General features: G+C 40.8%; 1 long non-coding RNA gene across 1 annotated transcript in view; it reads right to left on the reverse strand.

Moving 5' to 3' along the window:
- Positions 1 to 8,772: 8,772 nt before the first annotated feature.
- LOC138804636 (uncharacterized) overlaps positions 8,773 to 27,092 on the reverse strand; it is a 29,988-nt gene continuing 11,668 nt past the window's right edge. The window contains exons 3-5 of the long non-coding RNA XR_011365309.1: positions 23,886 to 23,947; positions 11,684 to 11,786; positions 8,773 to 8,947 (exon numbers count right to left, since the gene is read on the reverse strand). This is a non-coding gene — a long non-coding RNA (uncharacterized lncRNA). The remainder of the gene's footprint in view (positions 8,948 to 11,683; positions 11,787 to 23,885; positions 23,948 to 27,092) is intronic.

Raw genomic sequence — 27,092 nt, forward strand, 5'->3', positions numbered from 1 at the left:
TATCATGCAATCCTCCTCCTCCTCCTCCTCCTCCTCCTCCTCCTCCTCCTCCTCCTCCTCCTCCTCCTCCTCCTCCTCCTCCTCCTCCTCCTCCTCCTCCTCCTCCTCCTCCTCCTCCTCCTCCTCCTCCTCCTCCTCCTCCTTCTTCTTCTTATAATTTTCAATGCTGTCTCTCATGACTAATGAGTTTTATATCAAGAAAGGTCTTCAGTTTGGGAGTGTGCAATTTCACATTGGCACATTTTATTGCCAAACAAAAAATAAAAACCTAAGAATGAGATATGGAGAAACAAAATATTCATATGAAAGAGCCTTGGGTGGGGTCAGTATGTGTGCCTTGGAGCCTTGTAACCAGTTGTGGTGATTTATTAAGAAGAAGGAATATTTTTGCAGTTGAATCTCTTTTTCCCCCCAGCCAGTACTAGGGCTTGAACTCAGGGCCTGGGCACTGTTGCTGAGCACTTTTGCTCAAGGCTAGTGCTCTACCACTTTGAGCCACAGCTCCACTTTCAGTTTTCTGGTAGTTAACTAGAAATTAGAGTCTTATGGACTTTTCTGCCCTAGCTGGCTTTGAATCATGATCCTCAGATCTCAGCCTCCTGAGTAGCTAGGAATATAAGCATAAGCCACCAGAGCTTGGCTCACTGGGCTTTTTTGCTCATGGCTTGGCACTCTACCCCTTGAGCCACATCTCCACTTCCAGCTTTTTGTTGATTAGTTGGAGATAAGAGTTTCATGGATTTGTCTGTTCATAGCTTCCTGAGTAGCTAGGATTACAGAAGTAGCTAGGATTATAGGAGGGAGCTGCTAATGCTCAGAGACGGTAGGATAATAATTTTAAGACTCAGGTGACAAGCTTTCAGCTGCCTACATGGTAGTTAACATTTAATGGGGCTGGGAAGGTGGCTCAGTGGTAGAGTGATTGCCTAGCATGCATGAAGCCCTGGGTTCAATTCCTCAGTAGCACATACAAAGAAAAAGCCAGAAGTAGTGCTGTGGCTCAAGTGGTAGAGTGCTAGTTATGAGCAAAAGAAGTTCAGGGATAGTGCTCAGGCCCTGAGTTCAAGCCCCAGGACTGGCAAAAAAAAAATTAATTAGACCATGGCTTATAAAGATGTTTTCCATAGGCAAATGGCTGTTTCTATAAAACAGTGCCTCCCTCCCTCCCTCCCTTCTTCTTTCCTTCCTTCCTTCCTTCCTTCCTTCCTTCCTTCCTTCCTTCCTTCCTTCCTTCCTCTCTCCTCTCTATTTCTTTCTTCCTCCTCTCCCTCCTTCCCCCCTCTCTCTTTTTCTTTGTAACAGTACTGGGACTTGAACTCAGGGCTTGGGTGCTGTCCCTTAACTTCTCTGCTCAAAGCTAGCACTCTACCACTTGAACTACACCTCCACTTATGGCTTTTTGATGGTTAGTTGGGGAGTCTCATGAAGTTTCCTTCCCAGCTGACTTCAAACCATGATCCTCAGACCTCAGTCTCCTGATAGCTGGGGTTAAAAGCATGAGCCACTGATGCCCAGCTGTGATGCAGTATTTTTCAAATTTAAGTGTGAATATAATTACCTGAAGGACTTCTCCTCTTGTTATTATTTTGCACCAGTACTTAGGCTTGAATCCTGGGTCTGGGTACTGTTTCAGTGACAGCCAGAGACCCTGAGTTCAAGTCCTATGCACTTAGTCCTGAAATAAATCTTGTGCTAGGAGATTGATTCCAGTTAAAGACTTATAGACTTGAGTGGTTTATGAACAGCTTCATAGTCTGGTGCCCTATAACACTGGAATAAAGGAAATTCTCTCCAGCTCTCTCAGTGAATTACTTCAAATATCTGCTTTTTAAATCTTTGGACTATTTAAAAAGTGTGCTATGCTGTTGATAGGAATGTAAATTAATTTAGCCATTATGGAAACAGTATGGATGTTCCTCAAAAAGTAAAAATAGAGCTACCATATGATTCAGTAATCTCACTTGTGGGTATATATCCAAAGGAAATGAAATAAGATCTTCAAGAGGTATCAGTCTTCCCGTGTTCATTACAATAGTCACAAAAGCCAAGATACAGAAACAACCTCAGTGTCCATGGACACACACACACATACACACATACACAATTAAGCCATAAAAAAGAAAGAAATCCTGTCATTTGTGATAATGAATAAACTTGAAGGACTTTATGTTAAGCAAAATAAGCTGGGTACAGAAAAATAAATACATTATTTACATGAAAGATCTTAAATGGCCCAACCCAGTGAAGCAGAGAATAGATTAGTGGTGACAAGTACTAAAGGATGGAATTTTGTTTGAAAGATGTTGGTCAAAGGACACAAAACTTCAAGTAGACAACATGGTGACTAAATCAGATATCAATATTAAAAAAATTTGTGTTTGCTTATTTGTTTTGCAGTGATAGGAATGGAACCCCTAAGGCCTTAAATATGCTCCACCACTGAACTATAGGATGCCACCTGAGTATTTTTTTTAAATTTTGTTTTATTTTACTGTGAAGATGCTGTGCAGAGGGCCAACTGAGTACTCTTGAAAACTGCTAAGATATCAGTTCAAATTTTTCTCATGACCAAACAAAGTATATGGGTTAGCATGTGCTAATTAGCTCAATTTTGCCATTTGTCCACATTTTCCAAAATAACACGCATATAATTTTATTGATAAATTAATGTATTGAACTAAGTGTGGTGCAGCAGAGACTTGACTTGGAAATAGCTCACTTCTGAGGCCACATCTCCTCCAGGGAGGCATCCCAAGCTGCTGCCTCCAAGGACAACTCCAGCCAGATGGTCGAGGCTGTGGGGCTGATTCCAAGGGCAATGAGAGGCTGAAGAAGCAGCCAGGGCCCTGTGGTGTGAACTTTAACATATGAGGATGAGAGAATTTGACTTTGAACTTCAAGTTTCTTTGAACTTTAACCTACAAGGATAGGATGTGATTTCCTTGGGAATTTGCTGGTGGGCCAATTTATATTTTGTTCGGGGAAACCACTGACTCAACATTACTGGAGAATCACAATATTCTTCTGGTGTCTAGCTGCAGAAATCTTGATAGGCTGTGTTAGACACAGCTAGCAATTATTTGGGTTGGGAAATAAAAGAGAAAACACTCAGCCTTGGAGACAGTAGTCTGGTTTTGGATTTAATTAACACACTGTCTAATTCATTTCAGGGACTTCTGGCAGCAGAATCTTTATTGCTCCCATTACAGTGCTGCAGGATTCTCAAAAGAGCATGAAGTTGGGAGCAGGGGACAGACTTCTCTTTTAGGATGGTCAATAGACTGCCATGTTAAACTCTAACTGCTGACTGTTGTTTTACTTTTTTTCCCTCCCTCCCTCCCTCCCTCCCTCCCTCCCTCCCTCCCTCCCTTCCTTCCTTCTTTTCTTCCTTTCTTCCTCTCTTTCATTCTTTTTTTATGCTGGTCCTGGAGCTTGAACTCAGGGCTTAGATGCTGTCCCTGAACTTCCTTGATCAAGGCCAGGGCCTTATCACTTGAGCCACAGCTCCACTTCTGGCTTTATTTGAATAGTTTATTGGCGATAATAGTCTTATGGCCTTTCCTGCCCGGGCTGGCTTTAAACCAAGATCCTCAGATCTCAACCTCCTGAGTAGCTAGGATTACAGGCATGAGCCTCCAGCACTCCGCTTTTTTATTTCTTAATTGGCTCAAAACCTGGAAAGGAACAATTTGGTTTTTTTTTTTTACTGGGTTTCCTCAGCATTATTCTGTTGGCTCATCTCTTTACATTATATCCTGTTGTTTAAAAATGGCTGCCACCATTCCAGACACTGTATCCTCAGACAACAGGAAGAAGGGGGAAAGGGAGTAACCAGGTTATCCTTCTTTCACACTTAACCTTGTTAAGATGGCAAGCAGAGCAGCCCTCTCACCTCTAATCATCTCCTGCACAATTTCCTCATGTCTGTTTGCTCATAGGCCATTTAATCACCTTTGGCTATAAGGGAGGCTGGAAAAGTAGGTAACAAGCTTCCAACCTCTATTTTGCAGAAGGCAAAGCAGACACAGATTGGCATTGGTTTTTGCATTATCCAATCAACTGTTGTTAAAACAATGCCAACAGATTTCATCATTCTATTTTTATACCTTGAGATTTTGCTTCATTTAAAAAAATTTGTCGCTATAAGGGTTTGAACTCAGGACCTTGCACTTGCATACTTGCTAGGCAGCTGTTCAACCACTGGGCATGTCTCCAGATTAATGCCTTTTCCCCTCTTTTAATCACTTTATTTTTAATGTAGAAAACATTTGTGCTCGTCATGAATGATTTAATCAGAACAGAAGGGGAGAGAGTAACAGGAAGGTCTCCTCTTCTCTAGCCATCTCAGGCTCCAAGTGTCTCCTGAATATCTGGGTGAATGTTGCCATCATTCCCCTGCCTCCTGGTAGAGATGAAGTGCTCTGGAAAAGCATAGGAGAGTGGTGATGCCTATCTCACAGACTGCTTTTGGATTTGAGTGGGATCTTGGTGTCCTTTCTCCATCTCAGGGTTCCTTAGCTATATGCATGGGAATGGGGAGCACAGTATCTTCTAATAGTTCAGAAGTTGAATCCACCAGCAGGGCTGGTTAAATGTAAAAGCCTGGGAAGACCTCCCTGCAACCTGTTATGAACTGGGGCTAGCTGAGCTTGAACCTGTCCCTACGCCTCTCCCTCTTATGGATGGTAATGGGATCAGGGGAGTTTGATCAGGATGGCCAAGCCTTCTGTGTTCAATGTTTGTAGGCAGGAATGAAAGAGACTAGTGCCCCAACTCGAATCAGTTATGAAACATGATCACTCTGTCTACCAGCAAAACACAACTCTGGAAGAACTCAACTTTGAGCAGCTCCTCCTCCCTCAGAGGAGATGAACAACATGATATTGTTTCCCCTTAAAGGCAAAGATGAACTTATGAGGAAAGTAATAGAAATATCTCTATCTTCTATATAACAGAACATTCTGTATTCAAGTGACCTCTTTTATTTAGTGCTTAGACCTTTCAACAGCTCCCATTGAAAGATCCATGTTCCACTTTAGGCAAAATATAGTTAGTTGATACGTTAGATGTTGAGAATGAGGTAGCAAAGATGTCATCTTTCTTCTCAAGTTGCTGACAGTCCAGAATAGGAGACATACACCACTTACCAGTTGAAACAGAATTATAAACTTATAATATCAATAGTAACTCAAGGTTCATGAAACATTTATTATGTACATGTATCACACTGAACATATCACATGAATTATCTTGTTTAGTTCATCCAATAATCCTACTAAGGCCACTCAAGTAGTAGTCCCACTTTTCAGAAGAGGGAACTGAGGCTTAGAGAGGTTAAGTAGCTTGTTGAAAGTCACATAGCAGTAGTCAGAACCAGGAGTTGAACCAAGCATTCTAACTACAAGGTCTGTGTTACTGCCACATTGCCTTCCACGCTGTCCACAAAGACAATGTGAGGACTGTAAGAGCAGAGAGAAGGTCAGGTGCCCAGATCACAGTAGGGGACATCATAGAGACACTCACATGTCTCTCTGACTGTTTGAATGCCTCTTAGGGAGCAGCCAGATACATGGCAGAGAAAGAGGGAGCATTAGTAGGTCAGGTCTGCACAGGACACCTCAGCAGGAGCAGGAGAGAGAAGGATGTTGAAAGGGGCAGTTAGGGTATGGGAAGGGATGATGTGAAAATTCACAGGTCTATGAATGACTTCCTTCACCCCAGCATTAATCAAGAGCCTTCAGTAATGACCCCTATTGAGGCTGTTTCACATAAAAATATTTATCTCTGAGGAGAACACACATGAAAATATCTGAGAGGAGGGAGGGGAGACATCAGGGCATGAGAAGCCGGAATCTCAACCATCTGGAATCTGACTGAGATTTGGCGGCCCATTTCAGAGTCTCAGGTATTTTGCCAAAATATTTTTTAAAGAGAGAGAGAGTGAAAAAGAGAGGGGGGAATAACCAATAATGTTTCCTGCTATGATAACACACCAGATAGATTACTCCTCTCATTGGCCTTTTCAGCCTTAGGGCCAACAGCCCAGAGAGCATATAATAAACATGGCAAAGGCAGCAAGAGGAAAAAAGAAAACAATGGACTGATTGAGCTGTGCCTCCTTTTTTTCCCCCTTCATCATTGCTTCTTTTAGCCATATGCTCCTCAAAGACACTGACAAGCCTGGACGCGTTTCAAAGGAATTCCTAAACCCAGATTTCATTATCGTCATTACATCTCCGGATTGCCAGTGCTCAGCACAGGAAACACAAATTTATGGAAGTTCTTAAATGTTTCTCTACAAATGTTGAACAGCCTTTCCTGTCATTTCAGGAGTTGCCTGGGATGTTGAACAAGATGTTAATAAATATATCCAATCCTTCTTATTGCCAAATAATGAAATGCATTACTCTTCCTTGAAATAGGATGTCTTGCCCACTTGAGTGGGTTCTAGAAGCTGCACAAGAGAGGGAATAAAATAGTTTCTTTTTTAGCCTGTTTGGTTGTTCCTTACCACTGCCACTTTTTAAAAACAGAATGAAAACATTCAATCTGCTAAGGATGCCAGTTTTTTTAAGTACAGCATGGACCCTGTTTGTGCTATGGCTGGTATCCAAGGTATTGGTCATTCTTTGTCACCACTGGAGATCCTATTTGATGATGTCTCTCCATATCTTACAGACCTTTCCCCTCTTTTATCCTCATCCCACCCTGCTCAATTTCTTTTTTTTTCTTTTTTTTGGGGGGAGGGGTCTGGTCGTGGGGCCTGAACTCTGGGCCTGGGCGCTGTCCCTCAGCTCTTCAGCTCAAGGCTAACGCTCTACCACTTGAGCCACAGCCCCACTTCCGGCTTTTTTCTTTTTGTTTATGTGGTGCTGAGGAATTGAACGCAGGGCCTCAGGCAAGCGCTCTACCACTGAGCCACCTTCTCAGCCCTCCTGCTCAATTTCTTAAACAGAAAAACTATACCAGATGCAGGAGAGTCAGGTGGCTAATGAATTGGGAGTAGACACCCTGCAAATACACAAGGCTCTAGAACTCTGTAGCATGTCTTAACCCCATCTCCATCCTGAAGTACAGCATACTTCTTTGGAAAAATGATGGAATCATCCCAAAGATTCTGTACTTATGAAGTCATAAGGACATTAAAGTGTTATATGAGAGCTGGGTTTAGTGGCACATGCCTGTTATCCTAGCACTTGGGATAGTAGGGCAGGAGGATAGCAGATTTTAAATCAGCCTGGGCCACATAGAAAAACTATCTCAAAAAATGTGCAAAGAAAGGGAAAAATTCTGTGAAAGTGCAGGAGTCTTCAGCTTGAGTTCTTGGGTGAATAGTGTGAGGAGAGAATCTGGGATAGAGGATCTGTTGTATATCCCACCCAAACACAAGGGAAGATTCTGCAGTTTGTATCTTATTATTAAAAAGTCAAGCTGGGCTTACACCTTCAATCCTAGTTACTCAGGAGGCTGAGATCTTGGTTCAAACCACCCTAGGCAGAAAATTCGATGAAAGCCTTACCTCTAATTACCCAGAACAAAAGTCAAAAGTGGATGAGTGGCTCAAGTGGTAGAGTACTAACCTTAAGTGAAAAAGCCAAGTGAGAGCACAAGGTGCTAGTTCAAGACCCATTTTTTTTTTTTTTTTTACTTTCATTACTGCAAGGACACCCTTGGCTATTGAAGGCTGAATTCCAACACATTCACATGTATGCTTTAAATCCTTTTTCTGTTCATCAGATAATGAGCAGCTCTCTGGGAGCCAACACAACATGTTCAACAGTTTGGGATGGAAGAATAAGACCATTGTTTTTGTCCTTCCTTCCTTCCTTCCTTCCTTCCTTCCTTCCTTCCTTCCTTCCTTCCTTCCTTCCTTCCTTCCTTCCTTCCTTCCCTCTCTCCCTCCCTCCCTCCCTCCCTCCCTCCTTCCTTCCTTCCTTCCTTCCTTCCTTCCCTCTCTCCCTCCCTCCCTCCCTCCTTCCTTCCTTCCTCCCTTCCTTCCTTCCTTCCTTCCTTCCTTCCTTCCTTCCTTCCTTCCTTCCTTCCTTCCTTCCTTCTCTTCCTTCCTTCCTTCCTTTCCTTCCTGCCTGCCTGCCTTCCTTCCTTCCTACCTTCCTTCCTACCTTCCTTCCTTCCTTCCTCCCTTCCTTCCTTCCTTCCTTCCTTCCTTCCTTCCTTCCTTCTCTTCCTTCCTTCCTTCCTTTCCTTCCTGCCTGCCTGCCTGCCTTCCTTCCTACCTTCCTTCCTACCTTCCTTCCTTCCTTCCTCCCTTCCTTCCTTCCTTCCTTCCTTCCTTCCTTCCTTCCTTCCTTCCTTCCTTCCTTCCTTCTTTCCTTCCTTCCTGTCTCTCTTTTTCTTCCTTTCCTTTCCTTTCTTTTCTTTTCCTTTCCTGTGATGGTACTGGGATTCAGGGCCAGAGTGCAAGGTTGGTGCTCTCTCTACCACGTAAGCCACAGTTCCACTTTAAGGGTCTTGATGGTTAATTGTAGATAGGAGTCTCCATAACAAAGAAGGGGGTAACAGTGATCAATAGGAAATGTACGCAATACCTTACTCATGTAACTGTAACCCCTCTGCACAGTATCTTCACAATAAAAAATATATATTTGAAAAAAAAGTCTCCAGGATTTTCCTGTCCAGGCTGGCTTCGAACCTTGATCTTCAGACCTCAGCCTCATTAGTAGCTAGGATTACAGGAATGAGCCACCAGCCACATAATTTTTTTCTAAAGCATGTGAAATATTCCAAGAAATTTTCAGTCCTGTGTGTGCATGACTTCATTTAATCCCCTATAAGGACTCCCAGGTAACTTCGAAGAGCCAACATTTGAAGCAAAGTCCATGTTTTGCTGTTTTCATTTTTCAGAACCATTAGTTGATCTTGGAGTTTGCAATTTCCAGATAATGCTCATTTTTTTATCTAGTCCATCACAATTTCAGCATTATTCAACCTATAGAATGAATGATAAATTTAACTACCACCTACATACCCACTTACAATAGTGAGAGGTGGAAATCAGAGAGGAAAGGAAATTTACCATAACTAGTATTTTAAAGAAGAGAGAAAAAAACCAGGAAGGTAATTAAAATTCTTGAAGCAACACAGAAATAAATGATTGGCTATGTGGGTCCACACATAGGAATTTTGTAATTGTTTTCTCCATTACTACCTCAATTGGGATTTCTGTATGATTCCACAACCAATAATTTTGAAAACTAGTTATTCTGTTTTTTTCCTTTTTAATTGAAATTTAAGATAAAGCAGTCCCTCTTATTTTATTACATGGCCTTGAGTACTTTTAGATCATAGGACAACTGTTCCTTTGGCTATACTTCTTTCCTATCCATGTAAGAAAATATCTTGCTCCTAAGTTTTTCATTTCCTCCTCAATCTCTTCTTTCATGGGTAAATGGAGGGTTCCTGAAGTCAAATGTTCAGGGCTTAGTCTGTTGGACTCCCAAATGTAATAGAACAAAATGTTACTATTACTTTTTTAAGCCTCCTCTTCCTTCTAAGAGTAGTAGGGTCTTTTGTTTGCTAAGCTTAAATAATCATAATCCTTAGTACAATAATCTGTACATTCTTGAGGATATAATTTAATGCTGGTGTAGAGAGGGAATATGCAATTTTAGATACGAAGTTAGAAGAAAGTAAAATTACTGTGTTTAAGGAACAAGGAACTATAAAATAGGAGTAATAATAGTTTCAAGACATAAGGTTGTTTTGAGGGCTAAATGAGATAATTTAAAGTGACTGTGGGTACATAGCAAGAGCTGAACCAAAGTTAAGACGTTTTGTACTGTTACCATTCTTCTTGTTGCTGTTCCCACCTAAACCTGTCTTGAAAAATACATTGTAATGACAGAAGTAGAATCAAAACAAGAATTGATAATGGTGTTTTGGAAGTGTTGCTTGCAAAACCAGTTTAAACATACAGATGGAAATAAATACTAAAGAAATCAAGGTTATAGAATGAAATGTAATGTTATCTTAACAATGAAAAATAACACATACTAAAAGCCAGGCAATGGGAAGAAATGGTGTGCTAATTTGTTTTAGGTGTATCTCTAGAAGATAACATCTAGGTTGGCTCTGCCTTCTGATTAGTCTAAAGCTCTTTGTATCAGAATACTTAGGTTTTGCTGAATTACCAGCTAGGATGACTTGTTTGGCTTTATTTTTGCAATATATTATAAATAGATAGTCTTTTTTAGCTTTAAACTCTTTTGCTCTGTATTTGATTTATTTTCATTTCCATTAAATTTTTATTGATATAATTATAGGTTCACATGCATTTAGAAGAACTCTATTACCCATTTTCCACACTATGGCAAGTTTTTGCAAAACTATAACACAATTAATATTGTTATTAATACAGATACCAATCTTTTTCAGATTTCTCAGTGATTGATTTTGAATGTGTGCTTTTCTAATAATTTGAAAGAGTTGTATTTTTATTCCAGATTTTACCTGGAAATTTTGAGTCGCTCAAGCTTCTGCTTCCTTAGATAGGGTGTTAATTCCCCACTATAACCTATGATTAAATATATCTACTTTCTTTCCTTATCCTCTACCCCCACCTCCCTCCAACTAATTTCAATAGATAGTCTTCAATAGATAGCCTTGGTGCTAAACTTTGTGTCTTTAAATATATTCCTGTCTCTCACTTGATTTGGCAGATATGTAGTTCAAACTATTAAAGATGAAGCAACACATTCATATCAAAACATGTTTATACTTAGCCTGCCTGTTCTCCCTTCCTATCTAAATTTTGTCAGTTATATATTTCGAAGTCATTTATACTTGGTACTTCCATCATACCCACAGTGTGTGTTTGTCTTGGCCTCCAGTGCTCTCTGCCATTCTTTGGTTGCAGTTTTTCCACTGAACCCTTGTCAGACCTATGTTCTTCCTCCAATAGATTTCTCCATTCAGATTTATTAGAATTCTCAGAATGTGTTTATGTGTGAAGCCATTTACAGATTGCCTACACACTTGTAAGAAACTTGCTTTAGAATAAAATATACTAATTTTCTTGAAAGGTTTTGTGAGTTTGTTTATGTATTTATTGCACCAGTATGGCAGAGTTTTGCTTGTTCTCTTGGCTTGCTTGCTTTTGGCTTTCCATAGTTAATTGGTGATGGAATCTCACAGACTTTTCGGCTTTAACTGGCTTCCAACCATAATATTCAGGTTTCAGCCTCCGGAGTAGCTAGGATTATAGGCATGAGCACTGATACCTGAAACTTTTATGATTTTTTTTGTCAGTCATGGGGCTTGAACTCAAGGGCTAAGCAGTGTCCCTGAATGTTTCTGCTCAAGGCTAGCACTCTACCACTTTGAGTACAGTTACACTTCCAGTTTTTTAGTGGTTAATTGAAGATACGAATCTCATGGATTTTCCTTCCCCAGGGCTGACTTTGAACCACAATGCTCAGATCTCAGGCTCCTGAGTAGTAGGATTATAAGTAGTAGGATTATAAACTACCAGTGCCTGGCAATTTTATGGTTCTTTACAGTTCTGTATCAGTTACAATTTTGCAGTAAAGTGATTATTTTACATTTATTATTTTTCAGTACTGGGGTTTGAATCTAGCAGCTTACACATATGAGGCAATCCCTCTACTACTGAGCCACATTCTCAGTCATATCATATTTTATTTTAAAACAGGTCTCACTAACTTACCCAGACCAGTCTTGAACTTGTGATCTTCTTCCTTTAGCCTCCAGATTAACTGGAATTCCAGGTGAGTGTCTCTATGCCTGGCAAAGCATTCACTTTTATCTATCTAGTGAAAAGTAAAAGTGAAATATCTTACATAGCAAATATTAAATAAGTCCTCACAATCTCAATAAATATAAATGGGTAAGATCAATCGATTAAAATCAAGAAACTCTCAAATAAGACAGAAACACACATATACAGACATACACATGCAGATACATAAGACCTAATAAAATGAAGCCGGGCACTGGTGGCTTACCCCTAATCCTAGCTACTCAGGAGGCTGAGATCTGAGGATCTCAAAGCCAGCTTGGGCAGGAAAGTCCATGAGACTCTCATCTCCAATAAACTACCAGAAAACCAGAGTGGCGCTGTGGCTCAAGTGGCAAAGCACTAGCCTTGAACTGAAGAGCTGAGGGACAGTGCTCAGGCCCAGAATTCAAGCCCCACTACCAACAAAAAAAAAAAAAGAAAAGAAAAACATAAAATAACAACTGAACAAACTCTGAGAGATACGGGTTTTTAATAGGTTAGATGTTAGCTTTAGTTAATATAGATCAGCAAATGAAAAGCAGAGAAATAAAATCTAAACAATACTGAGACTTATAAATTAAAGTATATTATTAATGAAGTTATTTATTTGCTGGGGATCTAACTCAGGGCTTTGCGCAAGCAAAGTGCTCTACACTAGCCAAGATTATACTCTAAATTCAGTGTGTACATACAGAGTGGGAGTAAGGTACATGAATAGATGATAGGGAATGGTGATTAAAATATCAAACAAACTAGACAAGAGCCTCGACCAAAACAAGTGTGATAATAACCATGAACTGATAAGAATTGATTATCTCTTTATCTAAGGTCCAGGATGTGACAGGTCAGTTTTAAAGTTATGTTCAGGTGCATGAAGTCACTTCTCTTGGATACACTGATATTTCATTGTCTGTTATTTAGCAACTATAGGCTTGTAAATATAGTTTAACAATAACAGTATTATAATGTAATTCACCTCTTAACTTTTTTTTTTTGGTGCCAGTCCTCAGGCTTAAATTCAGGGCTGGGCACTGTCCCTGTGCTCAAGGCTAACACTCTACCAATTGAATCATGGCTCTACTTCTGGCTTTTTGGTGGTTAATTGGAGACAACATTCTCATAGACTTTACTGCCCATGTAGGCTTTGAACCATGATCCTCAGATCTCAGTCTCCTAAGTAGCTAGGATTATAGGTGTGAGTCATGAGCTTCCAGCTCTTGATAGTTTAAAAAATATGCCTACTTATTGTAAAAGCATTCCTTGCTCATGATTTATGTCTAATTAGAATTATATAATCAACTCACATAATTGATTTTACTTCTCCTCTTATACTCCAAAGAAAATATTGCCCCAATTTTCACAGCCTTGTGAAGAACTAGGAATAAACCTGCAGGCATGTGATATATGCCTGTAATTGCAGTACTCAGGAGTCTACAGGACAATCAGGAGTTCAAGGACATCCAGGATTACATAGAAAGATCTTGTTTCAATCTTCATATATTGTTGGGATTGTTAAAAAAATTGATGCATATATTTTAGGAAATAGTTCAGAAGTTTCTTAGAAAGTTAAATTCATGGGAGATAGTGCCATAGAGGTTGACAGGGGCTGGACAGAGGATAGAATGCAGCGTGATTGTTTAATGAGTACCAAGTTTCAAGGTTTTTTGTTTGTTTGTTTTTCGTCAGTTATGGGGCTTGAACTCAGGGCCTGGGCACTATTCCTGGGCTTTTTTTGCTCAAGGCTAGCATTTTACCACTTTGAACCACAGTGACACTTCCTATTTCCTGGTAGTTAATTGGAGATAAGAGTCTCATGGACTTTCTTGCTGGGGATGGCTTTGGACATCCATCCTCAGATATTAGCCTTCTGAGTAGCTATGATTACAGGCATAATGGCCCAAGTTTCAGTTTTTTTTTTTTTTTTTTTTGGTTGGTCGTGGGGCTTGAACTCTGGGCCTGGGCGCTGTCCCTCAGCTCTTCAGCTCAAGGCTAGCACTCTACCACTTGAGCCACAGCGCCACTTCCAGCTTTTTTCTTTTTGCTTATGTGGTGCTGAGGAATCGAACCCAGGGCCTCATGCATGCAAGGCAAGCACTCTACCACTGAGCTACCTTCCCAGCCCCCCAAGTTTCAGTTTTATAAGGAAAAAACTCTGGTGGTGATGGTGGCTGCAAACCAGTGTGATTATACTCAATGATGTTGATTTTTATACTTAAATTGGTAAAAATGGCTAATTTTATGCTATTTTACACAAAATATTAAACATCGAATTATTAAATAACTTGTAGATATCCACCCAAGAAAAATAAATATAAACATGTTTACATAAAAGCCTGTATCCAAATGTTCATAGCAACCCTATTTCATGATAACAGAAGGTATCTCTCAACTTAGGAAAGAGAAGAAAGGATGATTACTAATAGGATTTCTTTTGTGAGTGTTAAAAATATTATGACATGGTTGCACAGATCTGTGAAAAAAATTATAAGTAAGTGAATCACATACATTTCAACAGGTGAATTGTGTGCCTTGTGAATTATATCTCAATAAAGCTGTTGTTAACATTTTGCACATATGTATAAAAATATCTAGACTAATGTTTGTGTAATTTGGGGTAATATGTTGCTTTTAATATAAGAAACATAAATTAGTTTTATTTCAAAGTCATCTTTTTTTTTTTTTTTGGTGCCAGTACTGGGGCTTGAACTCAGAGTCTGGCTCTTTCCCTTATTTTTTTTTGATTAAGGCTGGAACACTTGAACAACATGTCTACTTTTGGCTTTTTGGTGGTTAATTGGAGAGAAAAGTCTCATAGACTTTGCTGCTTAGGCTGGCTTTGAACTTCAATCCTCAGAGCTCAGCCTCCTGAGTAGCTAGGATTATAGGCATGAGCCATCAGCTCCTGGCTGGTTATTGTGGTTTTGAACTCAGATCCGTACACTTGTTAGGCAGGTACTCTGCTGCTAAGCCAAGTGTCCAGACCAGGAATGGATTTTTGAGGGAAAAACCTAGTTTCCAGTGGCAGTTAGGTACTATGCTCATGTTTGCTGTAGAAACACAACTCTTTTAGCATGACAATTAGTAGCCTAACTTCTTTTTTATATTCTCCTAAGCTGAGTAATTTTCAACTTAAAATAAAAAAGAAAACTCATGATGCAATTTTACTGAACTCAAAGAAGATCTGCTGGGACAGATAATTTAGTGACAGAAAAGCCACTTTCAAAGAGGCAAGAACAGAAATATCTCCTTTGCATAGTGTGCTCCTGATTTAATCATGGAAAAATATGCCTGCAAACATTATCTCAGCAGGCCAATCCATAATTAGAAGTCTAATTTTCCTCTAGGCACTTTCTCCTGAATTGTTCAAAGGACCCAATGAGAGGTGCCTGTAACACCATGATAATGGTTCTAACCCTTTTCAGTGCCAGCATACTATAGAGGGGCTATGTGGGCTGTGAAAAGCTCCCTTTAAAACCTGCTATAGGAGAAAAGTGGCTGCATGACCATAAGGCTAGCATCCAACTTCTGCCCTCTCAGAAGTGTTTCTGGGAAGACCCTGTAATATTTTCTTTTAAATACTTTCCTTTGAAGCACCTATGTGCCAGGGAAAGTTTGCTTTGGGCACCAAAGTATCCAGAACAACAAGAAGATAATCAATAAAAACTAAAAGAGGGGAGGAGGAGGGAGGGAAGGGAAAGTGGGAGAAAAACAAGAGAGGAGGTAACAATGTTCGACAAGAAATATCCTCATTGCTTTACTTACATAACTGTAACCCCTCTGTAAAAAAACCTTTACAATAAAATTAAAATTAAAAAAATCATTTTAAAGGAAAAAAAGAACTAAAATAACAACAGAACAGGCTTTGGACCATTTCCTTTGCAGCAGGAATAAATTATGTGGTCATGAGAGGCCAAAGAAATAGTATAGAAACGTATGACCCCATTGATTTCTACATTCCTCTGGTATCTCCATTCATTCTACTTTGAATACCAGTCCTTCCATCACACTTGCTCTAGTAACACACTCTAGTAAATCTTTCAGCACACTGAAGGCTTACACCATTTATACTGTAGATCGGCTGCTTTTTGATCTCTCCTCAGTTTTTACCCAGTCAGAGCATCTAAGTAGAACTCAGGAAATTAACAAATGTACATGTTTACTTATTTTTAGTTGGTTCCTTTCTGTTCACCTACTTTCAAAACCAGTTTGAGATGGATTGAAATAGCAAAACACTCATGACAGAGCAGAGCACAGATTTAGAAAAGGAAATCAAGATTACTTAAAATGTCAATCAAGAGGGAATTGGTTATATAATTCAAAGAGGAACAGCCCTTTCTCACCCTCTTTCACTGTCAGGCATTGGAGGGAAGGTATGCTTTGGTTTTTAGTTTAATTCCCTAGGAGTGAAGAGGAAGGGCAATTCCAGAAACAATTTGTGTAGCTAAACAGAGGTTATAAAGAAGTAGTTTAGCAACAGGCCCTGACCTTAAGCTAGACACTACTGCCTTGAGTGGCAAGTAGAGACATGGGGGGTGGGGGAGCGGTAAAATTGGCCAGAGGAACTCACTTTGTCCTTTCTCCCTTGAGGCTAGAGGTGACACAAAACCTATGTGGGGTTAAGGAGAATTTTTTTTTCTTAGGGTTGTGATTCAAGTGGTAGAGCACCTGATCGACAAGGGCAAGGTCACAGTTCAAACCCTAGTACCACCCAATCCACCCCTAATCCACCTCTAAGTGTTCAACAAAACACTCACATTTTTTTTTGTGTGTGTGTGCCAGTCCTGGGGCTTGAAAACAGGGCCTGGGTGCTGTCCCTGCAGTTTTTTGCTCAAAGCTAATGCTCTACCACTTAAGAGCTACAGCTCTACTTCCAACTTTTTGGTAATTAATTGATCAGAGTCTCATGGACTTTCCTGGCTTCAAACCATCATCCTCAGATCTCAGCCTCCTAATAGCCAGGTTTACAGACATGAGCCACAGTTTCCAACTCACAAATTTTTTCTTAGGCAATACAAATTTAGACTGTACTATCTCCAAGATAATAGTAACATATCATTAAAAATATGTGTGTGTTAGGGGCTGGGAAGGTGGCTCAGTGGTAGAGCGCTTGCTTTGCATGCCTGAGGCCCTGGGTTTGATTCCTCAGCACCACATAAGCAAAAAGAAAAAAGCCAGAAGTGGCCCTGTGGCTCAAGTGGTAGAGCGTTAGCCTTTATCTGAAGAGCTGAGGGACAGCGCCCAGGCCCAGAGTTCAGGCCCCACAGGCCCAGAGTTCAGGCCCCACAACTGGACCCCAAAAATATAAAATAAAATGTGTGTAGGCCGGGAGTCAGTGGCTCATGCCTGTAATCCTAGCTACTCAGGAGGTCGAGATCTGAGGATTGCAGTTCAAAGCCAGCCTGGGCAGGAATGTCCGAGAGGCTCTTATCTCCAGTTAACCACCAGAAAACCGAAAGTGCCTTGAGCTGAAGAGCTGGGGAACAGCGTCCAGGCCCAGAGTTCAAGACCCATGACCGACCAAAAAAACAAGTGTGTGTGTGTGTGTGTGTGTGTGTGTGTGTGTGTGTGTGTGTGTGTGTGTTTGTGTGTGGTACATTCACCCACATGTTGGATCAGTAGTTACTTTTTGAACAGGAAGGCAAAAAACAATAGCAACAACTCACTTCATGCTATGAATAGAATCTAAGGTGGATGCCATGATTTCTGCATTCTGGTGTCCACACTTTTGGTAACCCTCTCTTGTATATAGTTGGGACCTCTAACTTGTCTCTAACAAATAGATATCCAGGGTACATTGTGTTACATAGAATTTCCCCTGACTCTGAAAAGCAAGCTGCATGACATAAGTGGTTGGAAGGCAAAGAGCTCTGGGCAACCTCTTGGAGCTAAGGAAAGCTTCCAACAGGAAACTAGAGCTCTTAGTTCTGCTGCTGCAAGAAAAACGAATTCTTCAAACAACCAATGAGAGCCTGGCAGGCGATTCTTCTGCAGCCATGCCTCCAGGGAGACTGCAGATTTAGCTGATGCTTGGACTGTAGCCTGGTGAGGCCCTCAGGCAGAGAACCCAATTAAGCCATGTCTGACTTCTAAGCTCTAGAAATTGGGTACTAATAAATGAGTGTTGGCTTAAACTCCTAAGGCTTTGTTTATTTGTTATGTAGAAAATCAATACATCCTGGATGATCATAGAATTTGGGGAGACAGAACACACTAAAGACATTGTACAGAATAAAATTTCTGATTTAGTCATGTTAAATTTTAACTTGGAGACATTGTATGGAATAAAAATTCTGATTTAGTCACGTTAAATTTTAGCTTCCTGTTAGAAATCTTAGATGTCAAGCAGGCAATTAAATATGTAACCCTGTAGCTTAAGGCAGAAACAGAACTAGAATATAATTTTGGGAATCATCACAGGATGGTATTTAAAGTCATGAAACTGGATAAGTTTTCTCCAGAAAAATTGAGAAGAAAAGGTGAGGGTCTAGATTAAGTCATGGGGCCTACTGACATTTAACAGTTGGTCAGAGAAGGAGTAGAGGAGAGAAGTAGCCAAAGACGTTGAAGGGAGACTAAGAGATTGTAGTTCCTTGATAGGCAAGGCTGATAAAATAGTTACCTAAGTTGAAAGTTGCTAAGAGGCTGAATAAGATGCCAGTGGATTTGGCCACTTGGAGGATAACTGATGACCCTGATAAATTCAATTTCAGTGGAATGAAGGAATGAAATAAAGAGCAGATGTGAACCAGTCACTGGTGACTCACAATTATAGGCCTAGCTACTCAGGAAGCTGAGATCTAAGGATCATGGTCTGAAGCCACCACAGGTAGGAAAGTCTGAGACTTTCATCTTCAATTAACTGCCAAAATCCAGAGCACTAGCTTTGAGCACAAAGCTCAATTTCAGTGCCCATGAATTGAGTACAAGCTCCAGGACATGTAAGGCGCTCATAAGGGTGGGAACAGGCAAGTTGTTTGGGAAGTTTTGCTTTAAAGAAGGATGGATAAATGGAGCAATAGCTAGAGAAAGAATGTAGGTAGGATTTTCAAAGGTGGTAGATCTGAAGACCTGTGTTCAAGTGATGAAAATAATTTAGTAGAGAGAGAAAAGTTAATGATGGAAGAGCACAAGAGAATAGTTGTAGCCACAAGATCTTAAGGTAAAAAGAGATGGAAATGAAAGAGTTGAACCTAGAGTTAAGATTCATCCACTGTGAAAGGAAGGAAGTCAATGTATGGATGTGAATGGGAGGAGGCAGATCTTGTGGTGAAAGGTGAGAATGTTCCTGTCACAATGATTAGTAACATATGACATGAGGTCTTCAGCTGAGAAAAGGGGGTGGAAAGGGTGTTGGAGGTTTGAGGAGACAGAAGACACTTTAAAACAGAATTCTTTAAGAAAGGTCTTTACATCTAATTAAAGAGATATAGAGATTGTCAGACAGGAACAGATTTACAATCACACTTTAGATTTGCACTCATGAATTTAAAGGGAAATTGGTCCAAATAGGCAGGAAATGCTGGAAAGAAACAGGTTCAACAATGATTTGCAATTGCTCAGGTGCATTAATAGTCAAATAGTTGAGCCTGACTAGGCAGGTATATTGGAAGAAGAAAGGGTCATGAAATTGCAGAAGTGAGCCAAACTTGTGCAAAAAAGCCAAAGGAGAGCACAAGGACTGGAGTTCAAGCCCAGAACTGGCAGAAAAAGGTAAAGAGAAGGAAGGAAGAAGGAAGGAAGGAAGGAAGGAAGGAAGGAAGGAAGGAAGGAAGGAAGGAAGGAAGGAAGGAAGGAAAGAAGGAAGGAAGAAAGGAAGGGAGGGAGGGAGGGAGGGCAGAAAGGAAGGAAGAAACGAAGGAAAGATGGAAGGAAGGAAGGGAAGGAGGGAGGGAGGGAAGAAAGGAAGGAAGAAAAGAAGGAAAGATGGAAGAAAGGAAGGAAGGGAGGGAGGGAGGGAGGGAAAGAAGGAAGGAAGAGAGGGAAGGGAGGGAAGGAAGGAGCGAGGGGAGGAAGGGAGGGAGACAAAGAAAGAAAGAAGAGGGAGAAGATAGACTGAGATTGTATACACACACACACACACACACACACACACACACACACACGTAACCAGAGCATGTGAGAATCTGGTGCAGGAGGGCCACAAGTCAAGGTCAACTTGTGCTACAGTGAGATTCTGTCTTAGAAAAGAGAGAGAAAAAAATTAAAGTTACTTGCAAATGGGTCTGTGACTGGGTATACAAGTAAGACCAGAACTAGGTAACAAATTGTGTAGAGTGTGAGGGCAAGCTGGATAGGGGGGAGATTTGTGTGTGGGGATGTGTATGTGTACCAGTCTCAGGGCTTGAACTCAGTGCTGTCTCTGAGGGTTTTGTTTTCTCAAGGCTGGCATTCTACCACTTAGGCTATAGTTCCTTTTAATGGTTAATTGGAGGAAAGAGTCTTACTGATTTTCCCCAGCTAGCTTTGAACTGTGAGCCTCAGGTCTCAGCCTCTCAAGTAGCTAGGATTGCAGGTGTGAGCCACCAATGTCCAGCTATGGAGGGAGATTTTTTTTTTTTAATGATTTTTATTAGTATGTATTTTTTGGGGGGGGTCCAGTTGTGGGGCCTGAACTCTGGGCCTGGGCGCTGTCCCTCAGCTCTTCAGCTCAAGGCTAGTGCTCTACCACTTGAGCCACAGCACCACTTCTGGCTTTTTTCTTTTTGCTTATGTGGTGCTGGGGAATCGAACTCAGGGTCTCAGGCATGCAAGGCAAGCACTCTACCACGGAGCCATCTTGCCAACCCCTAGTATGTATTTGTTATACAAGAGGAATTTCATTACAAAATTTCCAGGCAGGTAAACACTGTGCACCATCAACCTTACTCCCTCTGTCAACCCTCCTTCTGAAAACTACTTCAATAGATTCCATCATCTGATGTTCATACATGCAAATAAAGTACTTCTACCACATTCACCCTCACTCATCTTCTCTATTCTCCTTCCCCGTCTAGGATGAGCTTTGTGGAAGCAGCATATTAATTGGTAATGGCAGCTATTTGGTACTTGTCCTTTGGCCCTGTCAACCTTCTGAACCTTTGAAATCTTAGTCTCTGATGATTCACACAGACCACAGCCTCCAATTATTTCAGCTCACTCGTTCTCTTATTCCTAAAATAGTTGAATCACATCATTCATGTTTTTAACTAATTTAAATTTGGTCTACAGTCTGGGGGAAAATGAGAACTGGAGAGAAGGAACAGTTTAAATAGCACAGTTGCCTCTCTGCCTTTCCGTTGAAGAGTATGAGTCGGGGAGTGAGAACACAGTGGGAGCCAAGGATCTGTGTTTCCTGGGTTGACCTCAGTTCCTTTGCACTTCTTGTGGAAGAACCTTGAGGCCCTCACTGTGATTCTAGAACCTAAAGCACATTCTCTCTTGTTTGTCAATTTGGCCTCTAAACACATGCCAGTTACATCGTGTGCTGCTCAAACAAAACAGTATTCTAGGCTAATGCTGGCCATGTAGTTTTAACTGAAAAAGACTATGCTATGGCAGGTTCATTGCAGAATCGCCCCTGTAATCCTAGATACCCAGGAGGCTGAGATCTGAGGATCATAGTTAGAGGCCAACCCAGGAAGGACATTCTGTGACTGACTTTTATGTCCCATTAATCAGCAAGAAGCCAGGAGTAGAGGTGTGCTTCAAGTGGTAGAGCACCAGCTTTGAGCAAAATAACTCAAGGGACAATGCCCAGGCCACAAGTTCAAGCTCCAGTACCCTCCCACAAATACCCACCACTATATTGAGGTGTCATTGTAAATATTGAAAATGAGGTTTAAAACATTTATAGGACTGGTTCTGGAATCTGGCATTTCTTGTGATGCATTTCCATTATAATCTCCTCCTGACTACACACTCACCCTCAGATCCTGGGCCCATTCCACATTCTCCCAGATGAAATCAGTATCCTTATACCATCATGTACTTCCTCCCCCCTCCACCTCCTCCTCCTCCTCATAGGTTACAGGGCTTGAACTCAGGACCTAGGCACTGTCCCTGTGCCTCTTTGTGCTCAAGGCTAGCATTCCCACTTGAACCACAGTGTCATTTCTGTTGTTGTTTGAGTGGTTAATTGGAGATAAGAGCTTCACGGGGATTTTTCTGCCTGGGCTGGCTTTGAACCACAATCCTTGGATCTCAGCCTCCTGTGTAGTTATGATTACTGGTGTGAGCCACTGGCACCTGGCTTATCATTTATTTCTTACTGGATCTGGAATCCTGAATCCTTCTTTTATCCTGTTCATTTCTCTATCCTCCTTGCTGCTTATTCTATCAGACTACTTGTCTATCGAGTCCTATCTCAGTTAAGCCAAGCATTCTTTCACTCAGCTGAGAAATTCACACGAGAGTGTTTTTTTTTCTTTTTTCTTTTGTTGGTCCTGGCGCTTGAACTCTGGACTTGGGTGCTGTCTCTGAGCTCTTCAGCTCAAAGTAAGCACAGAGCCACAGAGCCACTTCCCGTTTTCTGGTGGTTAATTGGAAATAAGAATCTCACAGACTTTCCTGCCCAGGCTGGCTTTGAACAGCAATCCTTAGTTTTCAGCCTCCTGAGTGGCTAGGATTATAGGTGTGAGCCACCAGCATCGGGTGAGAGTGATTTCTCATTGTAGTTTTCAATGTCATCTGGACCCTTATAATTTCCCATTAATCTTTCTAGAAGTCAGAAGTTAGGCCATTTCCCCTCTCTCCAGCAGTAATCTGATCTCTTCATTCTCTCCTCAAATCCTCTGCTTTTTTAGCTAAGGACTTGCTTATGCCTCTAGGAGAACTGAAGTTATCAGTCCACAACTCTCCCAACCATTTACAGACTAAGTTTTCTCTCAACCCAGCCATTTTTCTTCCCTCCTACTTAGTGAAAGAAAGTTCTCCATCTAAGCTAGGACTCCTTCCCACTTTCTTGGCACTTATTCATTACCAGCTCCTTTCCCCTCTCTATTTTCTTTTCCTTTTTCATGACAAAAGCAGGATTTTGTTGTGACATTTCTATACAGGCATACTGCCTCCCTCCCTCCCTCCCTTCCTCCCTCCCTCCCTCCCTCCCTTCCTTCCTTCCTTCCTTCCCTCCTTCCTTCTTTTCCTCTTTCCTTCCCTCCCTTCATTCTTCCCTGTTTTTTCTTTCTTTCTTTCTTTCTTTCTTTCTTTCTCTTTCTTTCTTTCTTTCTTTCTTTCTTTCTTTCTTTCTTTCTTTCTTTCTTTCTTTCTTTCTTTCTTTCTTTCTTTCTCTTTCTTTCTTTCTTTTCTTTCTTCCTTTCTTCTTTGTGTGTGTGTGTAGGGGAGTGGTGGCAGGGGCTTGAAATCAGGGCCTGGGCACTGTCCCTGAGCTTTTTTGTTCAAGGCAAGTACTCTACTACTTGAGCCACAATTCTGTAAGGTCCTCTCCTGGATGGCGAGCAGACTCCACCCTCCTCACAGCAAAGTCTCCACCCAGTACCTGCATTACCTAGGCAACTGGGACACCTGGAAGGTCACATCTGAATTTGATGTGGCCACACCTTTCTCCGCCCATACCCTAGATAAGGCCTAGCCCAGGCCCAGACTCTCTCTCTCTGCTCTTTTCTAGCTATCCTATTTTCTAGCTATTTTCTCTCTTTTCTAGCTCTCTCTTAGCTCTTTTCCCCAGCTCTCTCTCTCTTTCTCTCTCTCTTTCCCAGCTCTCTCTCTTTCCGAGGCCTTTCCCAGCAGTGTGGAGGGTCAACATGGCCTGGTGCCAGCCAGAACAATGAATAATCCTACCCCTTACCTGAATACCATGTGCGTGGTGCTGTTCTTAACTCCGCTACCTCTTTTTAAAAACCTAACAAATTCCACTTCTGACATTTTTTTAAAATGGTTAATTGGACATAAGAGTCTCTTGAATTTGTATGCCCTGACTAACTTCAAACTGTAATCCTCAGATCTCAGCCTCCTGAGTAGCTGGGATTACAGGAGTAAGCCATCAGCACCCAGAACCTAGCATTTAACTAACCCATGTGTAACAAACAGTAAACACTTCAAGAAGTCTAGTTATTATTTTTAATATAATGCAAGTATTTATGTATACAAACAATACATTGTTACAATTTGTTATTTTTTAGTGTAAGCCACTTACCTGGTTTGTGTCAAGAGATTTTGGAGCATGTCTTTTATAAGCAAAATAAAGAAAATAAAAATCTGGGAAAACAAAGAAAAACAGGGTAATTTTAAATCCAAGCTCCAGAAAGTCACTAGGAATGGGATATTAGGTGTAGAGAAATCAGATTTAACAAAAAAGACCACAGAGCAGGAGAGCAAGGGATTGAAGCCATTGCTGAATTTTGCTTAAGGCTTTACACAATGGATTGATTTTGCCAATTTGTCAAATTAAGATGCCATCGGAGAACAAAAGGTTACTTTGATAGAGTATTTAATGGATAAGAGACATAGTTTTGAACAGATTTTTTTATTTTTATTTTTTGGTCAGTCGTGGGGCCTGAACTCTGGGCCTGAGCGCTGTCCCTCAGCTCTTCATCTGAAGGCTAGCACTCTACCACTTGGGCCACAGCGCCACTTTGGGCTTTTTCTGCTTATGAGGTGCTGAGGAATCAAACCCAGGGCCTCATGCATGCAAGGCAAGCATTCTACCACTGAGCCACCTTCCCAGCCCCTGAACAGATATTTTTAAACCTCTTGTTATTATAAAGGTGATGCACCAAGGGGTTACAGTTACGTAAGTCAGGCAATAAGTACATTTCATTTTGGACAATGTTACCACTTCCCTCCTTCTCTCTCAGTTTGAATAGATTTTTAAACTTTTTTGCATAAAAGATGTTTAATATGGAAAAATTAAAGAATTTAGAAGAGACTAAAACTTCAACAACCTTGTGATCATAATATTAATAGTCAAGCATTATTAATATTTTGGAGTGAATCCTTCTACTTAATCTATTTGAACACATGCATACACACTTACACACACACACATACACAAGCACAAAGAAAGATACACTTTTCTTTCAGCAAATGGCCTTTCACTGAACCTGTTCTGTAACCTGCCTTTAGTAAAATATTGTAAAAGTTTCCCAGAGGCACTAACACTGAGCAAAAAAGCTCAGGGACAGCACCTAGGCCCTGGGTTAAGTGTCAGGATAGGTATTCCCCCACATCCACCCACCCACCCACCCCAAAAGAAATAAAGAAAAAAAGAATCTTGCTATCTTACTGTGTAGATCCTCCTTTCTAGTCTATCTTCACCAGCAAATGTTGATAAAACTAGAGGAAGAGGAATTCTTACATATTGTTAGAATTCAAATTGGTATACAGACTTTGAAAAAGTTTTACAGTACATGCTGAAGATTCATATATGCTATGACCCAGAAATTCTATTTTTAAGTAGAAATGTGTGCAAATGTCCACCAACTCACATGTAGAAGAATATTCTTAGCAACACTATTCTTTTTTGTTAGCTGTGGGCCTTGAACTCAAGGCCTGGGCTCTGTCCCTGAGCTCTTTTGCTCAAGGCTAGCACTCTACCACTTTGAGTCACAGTATCATTTCTGGTTTTCTGGTAGTTAATTGGAGATAAGAGTCTCAGGACATTTTCCTGCCTGGGATGGCTTTGAACTGCAATCCTCAGATCTCAGTCTCCTGAGTACTTAGGAGTACAAGAGTGAACCATCAGTGTCTGGCTCAACACTAACAAAAATCTGCAATTAACTCAAATTTGTCTATCAATAATAGAATAGATTAATGCATTATGGTATATTCATTGACAGAGTCATACAAATAAATGGCCTTCTATAACCACAGCTCTTACTGAGTGGCTCCTGTGTAGTTTCAGCTCTCCTCGCACTTCAGGAGCAATTCTTTCTCTCACATTACGGGCTTAGCTTAGTGATCATAATAACTTCTCCCTGTGGTGAGTCTCTGAACACAGAAATCCTCACCGCTGTGGATAGTTCCTCAATTCAGTCTTTTCATTGAACCATGTATGATAAATTCGTTTTCATGCCAAGACCTTGAGTGACATACAGATACATAGAAAATATATACACACACACACACACACAAATATAGGTAGCAAAATGTAACCCATTAAACACTGTTAGAAAAAAAATGAGGAAGAAGGAAAAGGGACTATAAGGAATATAATAAAGGATGCATCTATTTCATTATTACAATGAAACCATCTTATACCCTCTTGTATCTGTATGCTAACAAAAAGCAATGGGAAAAGGGGTTAGGAATGTGGCTTAGTGGTAGAGTACTTGCCTAGCATTCATGAAGCCTTGGGTTCGATTCCTCAGTACTACATAAACAGAAAAAGCTGGAAGTGCTGGGCACTGGTGGCTCATGCCTGTAACCCTGGCTATTCAGGAGGCTGAGGTCTGAGGAGCCCCGTTCAAAGCCAGCCCAGGCAAGAAAGTCCATGAGACCCTTACCTCCAATTATTGGAAGTGGTAGAGTGGTAGAGTGCTGGCCTTGAGCTGAAGAGCTCAGGGATAGCACTCAGGCCCAGAGTTCAAGTCCCATGCCCAACAAAAAAAAAAAAAAAAAAAGAAGAAGAAGAAAAGAAAAAGCCAGAAGTGACAGTGTAATTCAAGTTGTAGAGTGCTAAACTTAAACAAAAGAAGCTCAGGATAGTGCCCAGGCCCTGAGTTCAAGCCTCAGGACTGGCAAAAAAAAAAAAAAGTAATAAAATTATGTTGTCTGATGAAAAATGGGGGAAAGGGACTAGAAATCATCATACTAAGGGAAATAAGCCAGTCTGAAAAAGACAAGTTGTGTGTGTGTGTGTGTGTGTGTGTGTGTGTGTGTGTGTGTGTGTGTGTATTTGAAATCAAAGCCTCACACCCCAAGACTGCCACTTTACCAGTAAAGCCACACTTCCACTTCTGGCTTGTTGGTGGTTAATTGGAAATAAGACTCTCGAGTTTCTGCTTGAATTGGCTTTGAATCTCAATCCTCAGATCTCAGCAGGTGTTTTCTTTCTTTTTTCTTTGAATGACTTTGTGTGGAGTTTTATCTTGGCACTACTTTGTTGCTTATTTTTGTGTGAAATTTTTTTTCTAGACATTAAGAAAATGATGTAGTTGGATGCTGAGATTTGGGGATTAAGATTTGAAGTCAGCCAGGGCAGAAAAGTTTGAGAAAGTCCATCTCCAATTAGCCACAAAAATGCCAAGCAACAATGTGGATGAACCTGGTGAGCATTATAGTAACCAAAATGAACTAGGCATTGAAAAGACATCTAAATGATCTCACTCATCTATAAAATCTGAAAAAGCTGAGTACAATACTGTTTCCAGAGGTTTGAAAGGCAGGGAGAAATGAGATGTGA

The sequence above is a fragment of the Dipodomys merriami genome, unplaced genomic scaffold (assembly GCF_024711535.1).
Source record: "Dipodomys merriami isolate MVZ:Mamm:240054 unplaced genomic scaffold, mDipMer1.0.p SCAF_37, whole genome shotgun sequence".
Classification (NCBI taxonomy): domain Eukaryota; kingdom Metazoa; phylum Chordata; class Mammalia; order Rodentia; family Heteromyidae; genus Dipodomys; species Dipodomys merriami.